Raw genomic sequence first — 15,400 nt, forward strand, 5'->3', positions numbered from 1 at the left:
TCGTTAGGGTAATCACGGTACTCCTCGGAGGCAGATCCTGCCGCAAGAACACCGATATACAACCATCACCAAACAATGTGCAACAATATGATGCATGCATGAAACATAGCAATATGAGTGTGTTGGGCTAATGCAACTAAGACCAGAAGGGTTTGAACCAATTTGAATCAAAGATTCAAATTTCAAACTCAAACATGGCCCTTTAAAGTGTTTTTCCTTGTTCTGCATTAAACATCAAGTTAACTTGTTTAGTCATGCATGAAAATAGTACAGATGGATAGATTGGATTTTTCTGATCATTTTTCATATATAATTTGTCTGATTTGGAGTTACAGAATAAAAGTTATGAATTTTTGAAGTTTAAATTATATTCTGGAATTTCCTATATTAGAACAATTCCAGAAAAAAATTATTGCGTCAGCCTGACGTCAGTGTGACGTCAGCAGGTCAACGGAACACGTCAGGGTCAAACCTGACAGTGGGTCCCGCATGTCAGGGTGATTATTTTAATTAAAGTTTAATTAAAACTAAACCTGTTTAATTAACAGGGCTGGGCCCCACCTGTCATTGACTCAGGGGAGTCAACCAGGGCCCACCCGTGGTCAAACCCGGGTCGGCTGCACCGGCGTTTAGCCGCCGGCGAGCCCGACGCGGCGGCGGAAGTGATTTTTGCCGTTCCGGCAACCAAACGAGCCGCGGAGGGCACCGGAGCGGAGCTGAGGTCGAGCCGCAGCTCTTGGTGGAGTCCGTTGGGGTCGGGGTGGCCGGAGTTGGCGCCGGCGACGACTTTGGCGGCCACCGGAGTTCGGCCAAAGTCGAACTTGTCGCTAGGGGGATCGGTGAGGTGCGGGGAGTGCACGGTTGGGCCTAACGCAGCGTGGTGAGTGCGTTGGACACCGCGGGTTGGCCGGAGGATGGCCGGAAGCACGTCGGCGACGAGATCCGCGGCGGTGCGTGCGTGTGATCTTCGTGCGGTGGCTACACGGCTCGGGAATGAAAGAGAGAGGGTCGGAGGGGTAGCTAGGCTCACAGCGCTCCCGTAGAGGCCACCGGCGAGGTCGGGGACGAGCTGAGGCGGCGACGGCGTTGAAGGGGATCTCCGGCGACGGCGAGCTCGGGCGAGGTCGGTGCGGTGGTCTCGGGCCGCTCGAGCACACGGGGCTCGGCTAGCTCGATGAAGTGGACGGCGGCGAAGCTCCTGGACACGGCGGCACGGCGTGGGGTTGACGGAGGGCGTGGCTACGGCGAGGGGGTGGCGGCGATGGCGTCGGCCATGGCGTGGGAGAGCGAGGGAGAGGAGCTGGAGAGGAGAGGGGGTGTCTGGGGGGTTCGGGGGAGAGAGGGAGGCCGATTCACGGCGTTAGCCGGGCGAGGGAGGCGGCGAGGCGGCGAGCAGGTGCGTGGCACCCATGCGGTGCTCGCCGTCGAGCACCTGCCTGCCTGCCTGGCCGGCAGGCAGCTCGCTGGCGCGGTGCTGGGCTGGGCCGGCAGGTGGGCCGGGTGCTGGGCGCCAGGTAAGCCTTTTCCATTTTCTTTCTGTTTTCTGTTTTTTAATACTTCTGCAACTTTGTTGAATTTAATAAAATACTTAGGCAACTCCAAAAATCACCAAACTACTCCTGGTCCATAGTTGGATTATTTCCAACATGAAACATTTTAGTTTGGAGTTATTTGAGCATTTAAATATTTTATATAATTTTAAATGCCCAAATTCAAATACTTATGATTTAAATCAAAAACCCTAGGATGGCCTAGGAAAATGTGCACCACTTTTGGCAGAGGTTCTGAACCAAGACAAAAATGATGGGCATTTTAGAAGGGCATTTCAGGTTCATTGAAAAAGTTTTTTAGTAAACCCTAATTGGTTTCAGAGGGGACTGGGGGTTCTGTCATCCCCATTTCAGGTTTCTGATGAAAGAGTAAACATGATGCAACACTCTAATGCATGGCTAACTAGGATGTGACAACTCACCCCCACTCAAAAGAATCTCGTCCCGAGATTTGGGTTCCTCCGGGAAGAAGGCGGGATACTCGAGTCGAAGACGATCCTCCCTTTCCCAAGTTGCTTCATCCTCAGAATGGTGCGAACATTGTACTTTGAGAAACTTGATATTATGACGTCGAGTGGTACGCTCGGCCTGATCGAGGATACGAATGGGGTACTCTCGATATGTAAGATTATCTTGGAGATCAAGCGTTTTGTGGTCCACTCCACGGATAGGATCCGAGAAGCAACGCCTGAGTTGAGAAACGTGGAAGACATCGTGGACTCTGGAGAGGTGCGGAGGTAGTTCCAATTGGTAGGCAACTTCTCCTCGTTTGGCGAGAATGCGAAAAGGTCCAATGTAACGAGGAGCCAATTTGCCTTTGATACCGAAACGATGGGTTCCCTTCAGAGGGGTAACCCGAAGGTAAGCCTTCTCGTCAACCTCGAAAGTCATAGCCTTATGTTTTCGGTCATATTGACTCTTTTGACGGGATTGGGCTGTTTTCAACTTTTCACGAATGATGCGAACTTGCTCTTCTGCTTCTTGAATCATATCCGAGCCAAAGGATTGTCTCTCCCCGGTCTCTGACCAGTTAAGGGGTGTTCGACATCGTCGTCCATAGAGAACTTCAAAACGGGCTTTACCCAAGCTAGATTGATAGCTGTTGTTGTAAGCGAATTCGGCAAATGGAAGGCACTTCTCCCAATCCATTCCGAATGAGATAACAGAGGCTCGAAGCATGTCTTCTAGAATCTGGTTGACGCGTTCCACTTGACCACTCGACTGAGGGTGGAAAGCGGTGCTAAAGGAAAGGCGGGTTCCCATAGCATTTTGGAAACTTCCCCAAAATCGAGAGGTGAAAATACTTCCTCGATCCGAGTTAATTTCCAAAGGAACACCATGGAGAGACACTATCCGAGAGATGTATAAGTCTGCCAGCTGACTAGCGGTTATACTCTCACGAACAGGTAGGAAATGGGCTACTTTGGAAAGACGATCGACAACGACGAAAATAGCATTATTCCCTCTCTTGGTCCTGGGAAAACCGGTAATGAAATCCATACCAATTTTATCCCATTTCCATTCAGGAATAGCTAAGGGTTGAAGGGTGCCAGCAGGCCGTTGATGCTCTGCTTTTACACGACGACAAACGTCGCAATTAGCAATATACTGAGCAATTTCTCTCTTCATCCTAGTCCACCAGAACCTCTGGCGTAGGTCCTGCTACATCTTAGTACTACCGGGATGAATGGTGAGAGGAGATTCATGAGCTTCCTTAAGGATCAATCGCCTCAGGTTTCGCACTTTGGGAACCACTAGTCGATTCCCGAAGTATACGACCCCTTGATCATTAATGGAGAAACAATTCGCAATTCCTTTCTTGATGTTTCTCTTGATGCGGGAGATTCCCGGATCTACCTTCTGTGCTTTGATGATCTGATCCGTAAGGGTAGGTTTTGCCACCAAGTTGGAAAGAAAACCTTGAGGAACAATGTGAAGGTTAAGCTTCCGAAATTCCTCATGGAGAAGCGGTTGACTTTGTTGTAACATCAGGTTGTTACAATAAGATTTACGACTTAGCGCATCAGCCATGACGTTGGCTTTCCCTGGGGTGTAGGTTATTCCTAAGTCGAAGTCTGTGATCAACTCAACCCAACGTCTTTGCCTGAGATTCAAATCCGGTTGGGTGAAAATGTACTTCAGACTTTGGTTATCAGTGAATATTTCGCAACGGTTACCGAGGAGGTAATGTCGCCAGGTCTTGAGTGCATAGACTACGGCTGCAAGCTCTAGATCATGAGTAGGATAATTCTCCTCATGTGGGTGCAATTGCCGTGAAGCGTAGGCAATTACGTGTCGATCTTGCATGAGAATGCAACCTAGTCCTTGTCGCGAGGCGTCACAGTAGATAACAAAGTCCTTGGAGAAGTCTGGCGGTACCAGTACGGGAGCAGAAGTCAGGCGTCCTTTCAGTTCCTGAAAGCTGTGCTCACATTGTGGAGTCCATTCGAACTTCTTATCTTTCTTGAGGAGTTCGGTTAGAGGTTTGGCAACTTTGGAGAAGTTCTCGACAAAGCGACGACAATAGCTCGCTAAGCCCAGAAAACTCCGAACTTGCTTGACCGATTCAGGTGGAGTCCAATTAAGGACAGCTTGAACTCGCTCAGGGTTAACAGCAATACCTTTACCAGATATTACATGACCCAGATAGGTCACTTCTGACAACCAAAATTCACATTTGGAAAACTTGGCATAAAGGCGATGCTCTCGAAGTTTCTTCAACACTAGCCTTAGATGTTCGGCATGTTCTTCCTCGTTCTTAGAGTAGATGAGTATATCATCGAGATAAACTACGACGAATTTATCCAAATACTCCATGAAGATTGAGTTCATTAACCGAGAAAAGGTGGCTGGAGCGTTGGTTAATCCGAAGGACATGACGGTGTGCTCGTATTGCCCATAACGAGTAACAAAGGCCGTTTTAGGGATGTCCCCGTTTCTGATTTTGATTTGATGGTAGCCCAACCTCAAATCCATCTTGGAGAAGACTGAGGATCCAGCGAGCTGATCATACAGGTCGTTGATCCTAGGGAGCGGATATTTGTTCTTGATTGTGACCAAATTGACAGGTCGATAATCTACAACCATCCGGTCCGTACCATCCTTCTTCTTGACGAAGAGGACGGGGCAAGCCCACGGAGATGAACTAGGTCGGATGAAACCCTTTTTCAAGGACTCATCGAGTTGTTTCTTAAGCTCGGCTAGTTCTAGTGGTGCCATCTTATAGGGTCTTCTAGCAATCGGAACGGTTCCTGGAATGAGGTCTATTACGAACTCAACATCCCTGTCAGGTGGAACACCTGGCAATTCCTCTGGGAAGACATCCGGGAAGTCACGGACTACCGGAACGTCCTCGAGGTCTGGCAAAGGGCTGGCGTTAAGAGAATATAACTGTCGCTTGGCTATTCGGGTCAAGACATTGACTATCTTCCCCGAAGGATGGGTGAGTTGAACAGTCCTAGAGAAGCAATCAATTTTGGCTTGATGAGCTGACATCCAGTCCATACCCAAAATGATATTAATATCTGAAGATTTAAGGGCTATCAAAGATGTGAGGAAAACTAGTCTGTCGACTTGGATTTCATTTCCATGGCTTACTCTAGAAGTTTGCCATTTGGATCCCGGAGTTTGAATTACCATAGAGGTTGGCATGTCACAGAATGCGATGTTATGCAAACGAGCATAATTTTCGGATATAAAAGAATGAGAGGCTCCTGTATCGAAAAGAACAGATGCCGGCTGGCAATTAACAAGAAGCGTACCAAGAACGACGTTGGGATCCTCTTGAGCTTCCTCGGCTGAGATACAGTTGACATGGCCACGTGTAGCGGTGGCCGGCTTGGCGTGGAACACTTTTCCTGTCGGCTTGCCGCGGCCAACAGCTTTAGCAGATTGGTTGGGGTTGGTCTGGGGACACTCACGCATATAGTGGCCAGATTCCCCACACTTGAAACAAGTCACGGAACTGGTACGTGGAGGAGCATTGTTGGTTGGACCCCCATAGGGCTTGGCTGGAGCAGACTGCTGAACAGGGCGAGGCGCCTGGAAAGATGGCCTCGGTGTGAACCTGGGTGGCAGGGCAGTGTTGGGCACCCACACGCGGCGCTTCTGAGGACCAGCACCGGATGAGGAACCCATGTCACGGCCATGCTTGCGTGTTGCGTCATAATCAGTCTGACCAGTTTCAGCACTGATGGCTTTGTTAACAAGTTTCTGAAAAGATGTGCACTCATGCAGACGGAGGTCGCGGCGAAGCTCAGGACTAAGTCCCTTACGGAACCTTGCTTGCTTCTTGGCATCAGTAGAAACTTCCTCAGTTGCATATCGTGCGAGGTTACCAAACTCCCTGCTGTAAGCATCCACAGAGAGTCGGCCTTGGGTGAAATTGCAAAATTCCTCACGTTTACGGTCCATGAGACCCTCCGGAATGTGATGTTCATGAAAAGCCTCACTGAATTCAGCCCAAGTAGTGACATGGCCCGCTGGGCGCATAGCTCCATAATTCTCCCACCATAGACTGGCGGGGCCTTCAAGATGATATGCAGCAAAGGTGACCTTGTCAGCCTCAGCTACTAGCGCGGAACGCAGCTTGTGAGAGATACTGCGAAGCCAGTCATCAGCGTCGAGAGGCTCGACGGAGTGGTGGAACGTGGGTGGATGTAATTTGATAAAATCACTGAGGGACACCACGTTAGTCCTCTGATGGTGTGCTGTGTTCTGTTCAATACGCTCCAACAAACGGTTGGTCTCCCGCTTGTTTCTCTCAGCTTCCATCATAACCTCGGCTAGGGAAGGAGGATGAGGCAGATTTGCATCCCTGACTTCACTGCCTTCGGCCTGCTCTTGAGGAGCAGGGTTAGTGCGCGTGTTGACCATCCTAGGTAAACAAGACAATGATTTAGTCAGGATGATAAAATTCCGACATGGGATACAAAATGTAAGGAATAACTCGAAATGCAAGATGATCATCCGTATGACATGGTAGATACAGAAACTGCTTCTTTATTCCATCGTCATACACACCATACAGGGTTTAGTACAAGACCAAACAAAGTACTATTACGGTGAAAAGAGGATTACATCTCATCGGAGGCATCCCAAGCTCCTATACATTATTTTTCTACACCTCCGGAAAGAGTACAAACTAGGTCATATCCCACGAGTCACGCGGGACGATAGACGACACAGATAGTGCGAACTAGTGATACTACCACTAACTCAGACCGATCCGTAGTAGTCCTCGTAGAAGTCACCTCCATAGCCTGGAAGCTCAACATGATCATCCGGAAACAGACGATCTCGCGGAGCTTGTGGACCATAGGGACTAGGATGAGGTCTTGGACCAACAGACGGTGGCCTGCGGGGACCGCGAGGTGGGGTGATGCCTCCTACATCACGCCAACCCATCACGTCTGGCAGAGCAGATCTCACAGGATAGAGATCGCGCATATCCGAATATCCAGCTTGCACCGCCAGTGCGAACCGAGTCAATGTGGCCCAGTGGTCAGCACGGGTATTGAAGAGCTCTAACCTCAAGGCCCGATTTTCACGGTCCTTATCCTCGAGCATCTCAGCAGTGGTGCGAGTCCGTGAATCCTCCTGAGTGGGGTCAGCATAGATAGCCTGAAGATACCCTTGTGCTCCCGGAAGTGATCCTGGCATATACCGGAAATCAGAGTCCCGAAATAGTCCAGATCTGACTCACATATGGTCATCATAGAGTAGGCGGCGTCCTGCACAGCCATCTCAATAGTAACCCCGAGTCCATAGGAGCAGTGAAGGGGCTCGGTGGACCCAGGATAAGATGGAAATATCCTGACAGTGCAGAGATACTGGCTTTGATTAAAGTCTCGGAATTGCTCTTCGACCGTGTACTCAGGATACCAACGGTATCCAGCCTCAGTCATTACCCTGACCAACATGGCAGTATGGCCGGGTACATCTAGGCATCGAGTCAGGCAAACCACTTGATTGAGGTCGCGAGTGGCCATCTGAAAGCACAATCATAATGCAAAGGCATTAGAATTTCTAGCAAAATTTCGGCAGCATAACAGCTGTAAATGCTCAAGAAGGATTTTGAGACATTTGACAAAGGATTTCATACACACTCAACATCATCATATCAAAGTTCTGAAACCATCCTAACAACATAACGTGGTAGAAGAACTGAACTAGGCTTGTATCCATCAACCCTATAAGGTACTACTGATTAGTAACGCGTGATCCTGATAGAGAGAATAGATCCTAATTCCTTAACCCCCGGTGGAAGAATAGACTGACTCAGATCAGAATGTCATAAGATAAAGGAGTAAAAAGAGCCTTACGTTCCAACCCACAAACAATTCCCCTACATATAACTAAAGAATTTCTAGACTCAACATCGACCAGTTTGGCTTGGAGAACCTACAGGCAGTCCGGCTCTGATGCCAACGCTGTCAGGACCCCGACTCGATGTCACATCGATCTAGCCGGTAACACCTCATATCACTTTGCGACCTCACGCACGGTATCCCCACGGGTGTTGTCTTACCTTTGCCCGGGACCGTTTGCGCCTTTTGGCTCATGTATATGATAGTGTCGCTAGCATCCATATGATAAGGAGCCCGGGCTGACATGACTAGTCGTAAACCCAAAGTGGCACAGACTTACAGGGACAGGCATCCATGACCCAGCTTCGAACGTGTCGGTCATCTGCAAGTGGGTCCGGGCTGTAGCACTGGGCTAGCAGGACTCCGGTAAACCGGGCTGTAGCGGGCTAACAGGACTCCGGTACTCAATGCGTGACATTTCCCCGAAGGGACAGACACCGGAATGAAGAAGGACACATGCCGGCCAGCCTAAGTGTTCCAGAGCAGTAGCAAGCTACCATGGCTCAGCGGTAACACTAGGAGACATTTCCCGGTAAGAGAGGCTACTAAAGATAAACAACTAGATAGTCAGATCCCACACATACCAAGCATTTCAATCATACACACAATATGCTCGATATGTGCAAATACAACACGGCATCACAACATGACTCTACGACACAAGTACTTTATTTAAGGCTTAGAGAACCATGCATAACATACACAAGGTACGGGTCTCACGACCCAGCATTCAAGTCATACAGTCATACAAACCAGCAGCGGAAGTAACTTGTCTGAGTACAGACAACTAGTAAAATAAAAGAGGCTTGGAAATCCTAGCTATACTACGTGGTCCTTCACAAGCTCAGGATCACCACCTGGGCCTTTAGCCTACTCGTTGATGTCAACGTCTACGTAGAACCCATCAGAAGGGGTTGCAGCGTCTTCTGTAAAATGTAAATTATAGCAACATGAGTACAAAGGTACTCAGCAAGACTTACATCAGAACCTACATACATGCATATTATCAAGAAGGGTTGGTGGAGTTATTGCAGCAAGCCAGCTTTGACTCTTGGCTAGGCTAACATACGAGACTCCAACTTGAAATGGTTTTGCGCACACGAGTCCATTACTCACCACTTCAATACACTACCGAGGATCCACCTCCGTCTCCCTACGGAAGAGCCATCCTCGACACTCACACTTATCTTGAGGCTTTTAGCAGTTTCCATTTACTTGTCTATGAACTGTATAGGCAACCAAGTAGTCCTTTACCGCGGACGCGGCTATTCGAATAGATCATGATAACCCTGCAGGGGTGTACTTCTTCATACACGCTCTCACCTCTTACCGTCGTTTACACGACATGTACTCGGCAACCTTCAAGCGGAAGCCCAACGTGGGTGTCGGCCACGACCTACCTAATCACCTAAGCCTCCAGTCCAGGTTTATCGCCTATCCAGGTTCCATCCGCAGGGAGTCCGGCCGAGGTTTCCCATACGGCCCCGAACGATGTGAACAGGGTTCCCGAGATACCTAACGGGTATTCGGTACACCATGCCACGTACCTACCGCATCACAGCCCACCCCTACGGTCAGCGCTGTCCACGGCCTCCAGTAGGCTACAAACACCAGAAACTACTTGCAACTCCTGGACAGAGAGCTAGGGTGAATAAGAAGTCGAGCGGGGTCATATTTCAGGGCCCAATGCATGGTAGTAGCTGTATCTTAAATCACACATACAGATCTCAGTGCTTAAGGTCGGCTTCAATGAAACAACCCACCATGTACTCCTACATGGCCTCTCATCGATACCTTTACCAAATCGTGTTCACCACACCACTCTCATTACCGACATAATCATTTCACTCTAGCCCATCACCCAGATGAACCAGACCTGACACTACTCTAAGCATAGCAGGCATAGCAAGGTAGGAACAACACATACATATGGCTCAATCAACTCCTACACATGCTAGTGGGTTTCAACTAGTTACTGTGGCAATGACAGGTCATGCAGAGGAAGTGGGTTCAACTACCGTAGCACACAGCAGTTTGAAACGCGTTGTCTTAATGCAGTAAAAGAGAGCAGGAGCGAGAACATGGGATTGTATCGATATGATCAAATGGTTGGTTGCTTGCTTGATGGTTCGATGCACTGATACGGTTCTTCGTTAGGGTAGTCACGGTACTCCTCGGAGACAGAACCTGTCGCAAGGGACACCGATACACAACCATCACCAAACAATGTGCAACAATATGATGCATGCATGAAACATGGCAATATGAGTGTGTTGGGCTAATGCAACTAAAACCAGAAGGGTTTGAGCCAATTTGAATCAAAGATTCAAATTTCAAACTCAAACATGGCCTTTTAAAGTGCTTTTCCTTGTTTTGCATTAAACATCAAGTTAACTTGTTTAGTCATGCATGAAAATAGTACAGATGGATAGATTGGATTTTTCTGATCATTTTTCATATATAACTTGTCTGATTTGGAGTTACAGAATAAAAGTTATGAATTTTTGAAGTTTAAATTATATTCTGGAATTTCCTATATTAGAATAATTCCAGAAAATCATTATTGCGTCAGCCTGACGTCAGTGTGACGTCAGCAGGTCAACGGAACACGTCAGGGTCAAACCTGACAGTGGGTCCCGCATGTCAGGGTGATTATTTTAATTAAAGTTTAATTAAAACTAAACCTGTTTAATTAACAGGGCTGGGCCCCACCTGTCATTGACTCAGGGGAGTCAACCAGGGCCCACCCGTGGTCAAACCCGGGTCGGCTGCACCGGCGTTTAGCCGCCGGCGAGCCCGACGCGGCGGCGGAAGTGATTTTTGCCGTTCCGGCAACCAAACGAGCCGCGGAGGGCACCGGAGCGGAGCTGAGGTCGAGCCGCAGCTCTTGGTGGAGTCTGTTGGGGTCGGGGTGGCCGGAGTTGGCGCCGGCGACGACTTTGGCGGCCACCGGAGTTCGGCCAAAGTCGAACTTGTCGCTAGGGGGATCGGTGAGGTGCGGGGAGTGCACGGTTGGGCCTAACGCAGCGTGGTGAGTGCGTTGGACACCGCGGGTTGGCCGGAGGATGGCCGGAAGCACGTCGGCGACGAGATCCGCGGCGGTGCGTGCGTGTGATCTTCGTGCGGTGGCTACACGGCTCGGGAATGAAAGAGAGAGGGTCGGAGGGGTAGCTAGGCTCACAGCGCTCCCGTAGAGGCCACCGGCGAGGTCGGGGACGAGCTGAGGCGGCGACGGCGTTGAAGGGGATCTCCGGCGACGGCGAGCTCGGGCGAGGTCGGTGCGGTGGTCTCGGGCCGCTCGAGCACACGGGGCTCGGCTAGCTCGATGAAGTGGACGGCGGCGAAGCTCCTGGACACGGCGGCACGGCGTGGGGTTGACGGAGGGCGTGGCTACGGCGAGGGGGTGGCGGCGATGGCGTCGGCCATGGCGTGGGAGAGCGAGGGAGAGGAGCTGGAGAGGAGAGGGGGTGTCTGGGGGGTTCGGGGGAGAGAGGGAGGCCGATTCACGGCGTTAGCCGGGCGAGGGAGGCGGCGAGGCGGCGAGCAGGTGCGTGGCACCCATGCGGTGCTCGCCGTCGAGCACCTGCCTGCCTGCCTGGCCGGCAGGCAGCTCGCTGGCGCGGTGCTGGGCTGGGCCGGCAGGTGGGCCGGGTGCTGGGCGCCAGGTAAGCCTTTTCCATTTTCTTTCTGTTTTCTGTTTTTTAATACTTCTGCAACTTTGTTGAATTTAATAAAATACTTAGGCAACTCCCAAAATCACCAAACTACTCCTGGTCCATAGTTGGATTATTTCCAACATGAAACATTTTAGTTTGGAGTTATTTGAGCATTTAAATATTTTATATAATTTTAAATGCCCAAATTCAAATACTTATGATTTAAATCAAAAACCCTAGGATGGCCTAGGAAAATGTGCACCACTTTTGGCAGAGGTTCTGAACCAAGACAAAAATGATGGGCATTTTAGAAGGGCATTTCAGGTTCATTGAAAAAGTTTTTTAGTAAACCCTAATTGGTTTCAGAGGGGACTGGGGGTTCTGTAATCCCCATTTCAGGTTTCTGATGAAAGAGTAAACATGATGCAACACTCTAATGCATGGCTAACTAGGATGTGACAGGATTCATCAGGAGGAGTCAGAACTGGAGCAATGACTAATTTCTCTTTCAGGGTGTTGAAAGCGATGTCACATTCCGGAGACCAAACGTACTTCACGTGCTTCTGGAGAAGGTTGGAAAGAGGCTTTGCGATCTTTGAGAAGTTCTCAACGAACCTTCGATAGTAGCTTGCGAGACCAAAGAAGTTGCGGAGTTGCTTCACGTTCTGAGGTGGTTCCCAATTCACAATTGCAGACACCTTCTCAGGATTCACCGCTATGCCCTTGGCAGAGATGATATGCCCAAGATAGAGTACCTCATCGAACCAAAACTCGCACTTTGAAAATTTGGCGTAGAACTGATGTTCTTTGAGCTTATCGAGCACCAAATGCAAGTGCTTGGCATGATCTTCCTTGTTCTTGGAAAAGACCAAAATGTCATCGAGGTAGACCAAGACGAAGTCATTTGTGTAGGCGTTGAAGATGAAGTTCATCATGCGAGAGAAAGTCGGAGGAGCGTTGACGAGGCCAAAAGACATGACAGTGTATTCATATGAACCATAGCTTGCTCTGAAAGCCGTCTTGGGATTATCTTGCTCATGAATTCGGGTCTGGTGATAGCCCATACGGAGATCAAGCTTGGAGAATACTTGAGCACCTTTGAGTTGTTCAAACAGCTCGTTGATGTTGGGAAGTGGGTACTTGTTCTTTATAGTCTTCTTATTCAATGGACGGTAGTCAAAAAGTCAATCCGTTCCATCCTTCTTCTTCACAAAAAGAACTCCACAACCCCACGGAGAAGAACTAGGTCGGATGAGACCCATACGCTCTTGAACATCGAGTTGCTTCTTCAGCTCCTTCAACTCTTCAGGTCCGAGCTTGTAAGGACGTTTGCAAACAGGTTCCGTGCCAGGCTTAAGATCGATGACAAATTCAACTTGCCAGTGCGGAGGCATTCCTGGAAGTTCTTCTGGAAAGACGTCTTGATAATCGCAAACGACTGGAATTTGAGAGATGGCATCCAGTTCATCCTTCTCATTGAGAGAAAACAGATGGATGGTATCATCACGAGCGGCAAAGACAATTACATCCTTAGACGAATGAGTCAATTGAATCTGCCTGGCAGCACAATCAAGCTGGGCCTTGTGCTTAGAAAGCCAGTCCATTCCGAGAATAAGATCAATATCCGAGTTACCAAGGACCATTGGAGAAGAAAGAAACTTGTAATCGCCCAACGTGATAGTAACATCTGGAACCTCCAAACTTGCACTCAAACGTTTGCCAGGAGAAACGATATCCATTTGTTTGCCCAAATGAGGAGAAACGAATTCATTCTTGCCAAAAAATGGCTTTGACATGAAACAATGCGATGCACCAGTGTCAAAAAGTACTTTTGCAGGAACATCGTTAATAGGAAGGTTACCCATGATGACATCTGATGAGTCCTCTGCCTGAGCTACATTCATCAAGTTGACCTTGGCGTGCTTGGGGTTATGCTTGACCACAGTTGTACTTGCCGATCTCACGGGAGGAGGAGGAGGGAGATGCCTCTGATTGAAGCATTTGTTGGCATAGTGACCCTTCTGTTGGCACTTGTTGCACATGACCTCTGAAAGCGGACGGTGATACGGAGCACTTGATCTTGGAGCTTGAGACGAAGTATTGTGCTGAAAGCCAGGGTTGGGTGGGTGGGAAGATCCACTGCCACCTTTGCTCTTCTGCTGATAAGGCTGACGGAACGAAGGAGGAGGAAGCCAATACTTCTGCTGCTTAGCCACTTGAGTTGAGGAAGAAGGAGTAGCATCTCTGACTCGCTTCTTGGAAGCATCGCACTTCAGTTGAGCAGTCTCTTGCTTCATTGCCATGTTGTAAAACTCATCGTACATCTTGGGCTCAAAGAGGACAAGAGCTAGCTGGATTTCTTCCCTGAGACCACCCCTAAACTGGTATATCATGCTCTTCTCATTAGGGACGTCTTGCTTAGCAAAACGGGCAAGCTTCTGAAACATTTTGTTGTACTCGTAAACAGACATAGAACCTTGCTTCATGTTGCGGAATTCCTCACGCTTGCTTTCAACCACACTCTGAGGAATATTATGAGCTTTGAAGTCTTGACGGAATTCATCCCAGGTAATCACACGGCCTCCTCTGGAATCTTTGCACTGCTGAAACCATTCTGCAGCTTGGTCTTTGAGTTGGAAGGAGGCGAACTTGACAAAGTCCTTAGGCCTGACGTTACTGCCCTCGAAATGCTTGCATATGTCCATGAGCCAATCATCAGCGTCTGTTGCCTCAACACAATTGCTGAAGGTATTTGGATGATTAGCAAGGAACTGGTTGAGTGTAGAAAACTGATTGTGATTGTTGCCCTGGCACTGGTTCCCTTGGTTGCGCTCTTGAAGAAGTTGCATGATCAGCTGCGTGTTTGCATTGGTAGCGGCCATCACAGCTTGCCATGCCTCCGGAGGTGGAGGTGGTGGTGGTTGATCAGGATTCGGAGTCGTGCGTGTTGGAGGAGCCATCCTAAAGAGTTTGACATCCATTAGCACATTGACAGACAAATATTGAAGCTCAATCAAGCGGGTTGAAATTGCAACATATAGTCTTCACATCTAAACCAAATGAACGAATGCATTCCAATCGAAATGGTCACATATCCATAAATTGAGAAGCCACTTAGAATTGAGGTAGAAAAATAAAAACAAGGTACGGACAAGAACGAATACTTGGTGAGGATTACCCAATCCCAAACCAAATATCCGCGGAAGAAGAACTAGGGCTACAAGAATTCCCACCTATGAATCTCCCGAACCTTTCCGGTTATGCAATCAGGTGTTGGGGATACAGGGGAAGCATAATATCTCACCCAAATCTAGCAAATCCTACATCCAGCTGTATCCATCCTTCAACACATAACCGAGAAAAACTTCGGAAATCATCTACCTCAACCTTCGAAAAGCATCCGTTATACAAGTTATGGCAATACTCCTGAACTCCCGCCCCAGTACTGGGTGGCGTCGAGGTTATCTCACCAACAACTGCATAAAAGAGATTTTCGATGTCGGCGAAACTCAGGTATTCCAGAATCTCAACTATAAAATTGTGACGACAACACCTCGGAGCTCAACTCCCCGGGACACTTCCACAACCCCTAAATGACAGGAGGCACCAAGAACAATGTTCTCGTCACAAATCGATCGGAACGATTCCAAGATACCCGCGTGATCCTAAAAAAAATTTAGTGAAATTTTAGAAGAGAAGAGTCAAAACTCTATGTCAGGATGCCTTACCAGAGCGATGACGGGACTGGGGAGTAGAAAGAATTCCTAAACTCTCCGATATATAATTCCTAATTAACTCAAAACATTTTTCTAGACTCAACAACGCC

The sequence above is a fragment of the Triticum dicoccoides genome, chromosome 6A, assembly GCF_002162155.2.
Source record: "Triticum dicoccoides isolate Atlit2015 ecotype Zavitan chromosome 6A, WEW_v2.0, whole genome shotgun sequence".
Taxonomy (NCBI): domain Eukaryota; kingdom Viridiplantae; phylum Streptophyta; class Magnoliopsida; order Poales; family Poaceae; genus Triticum; species Triticum dicoccoides.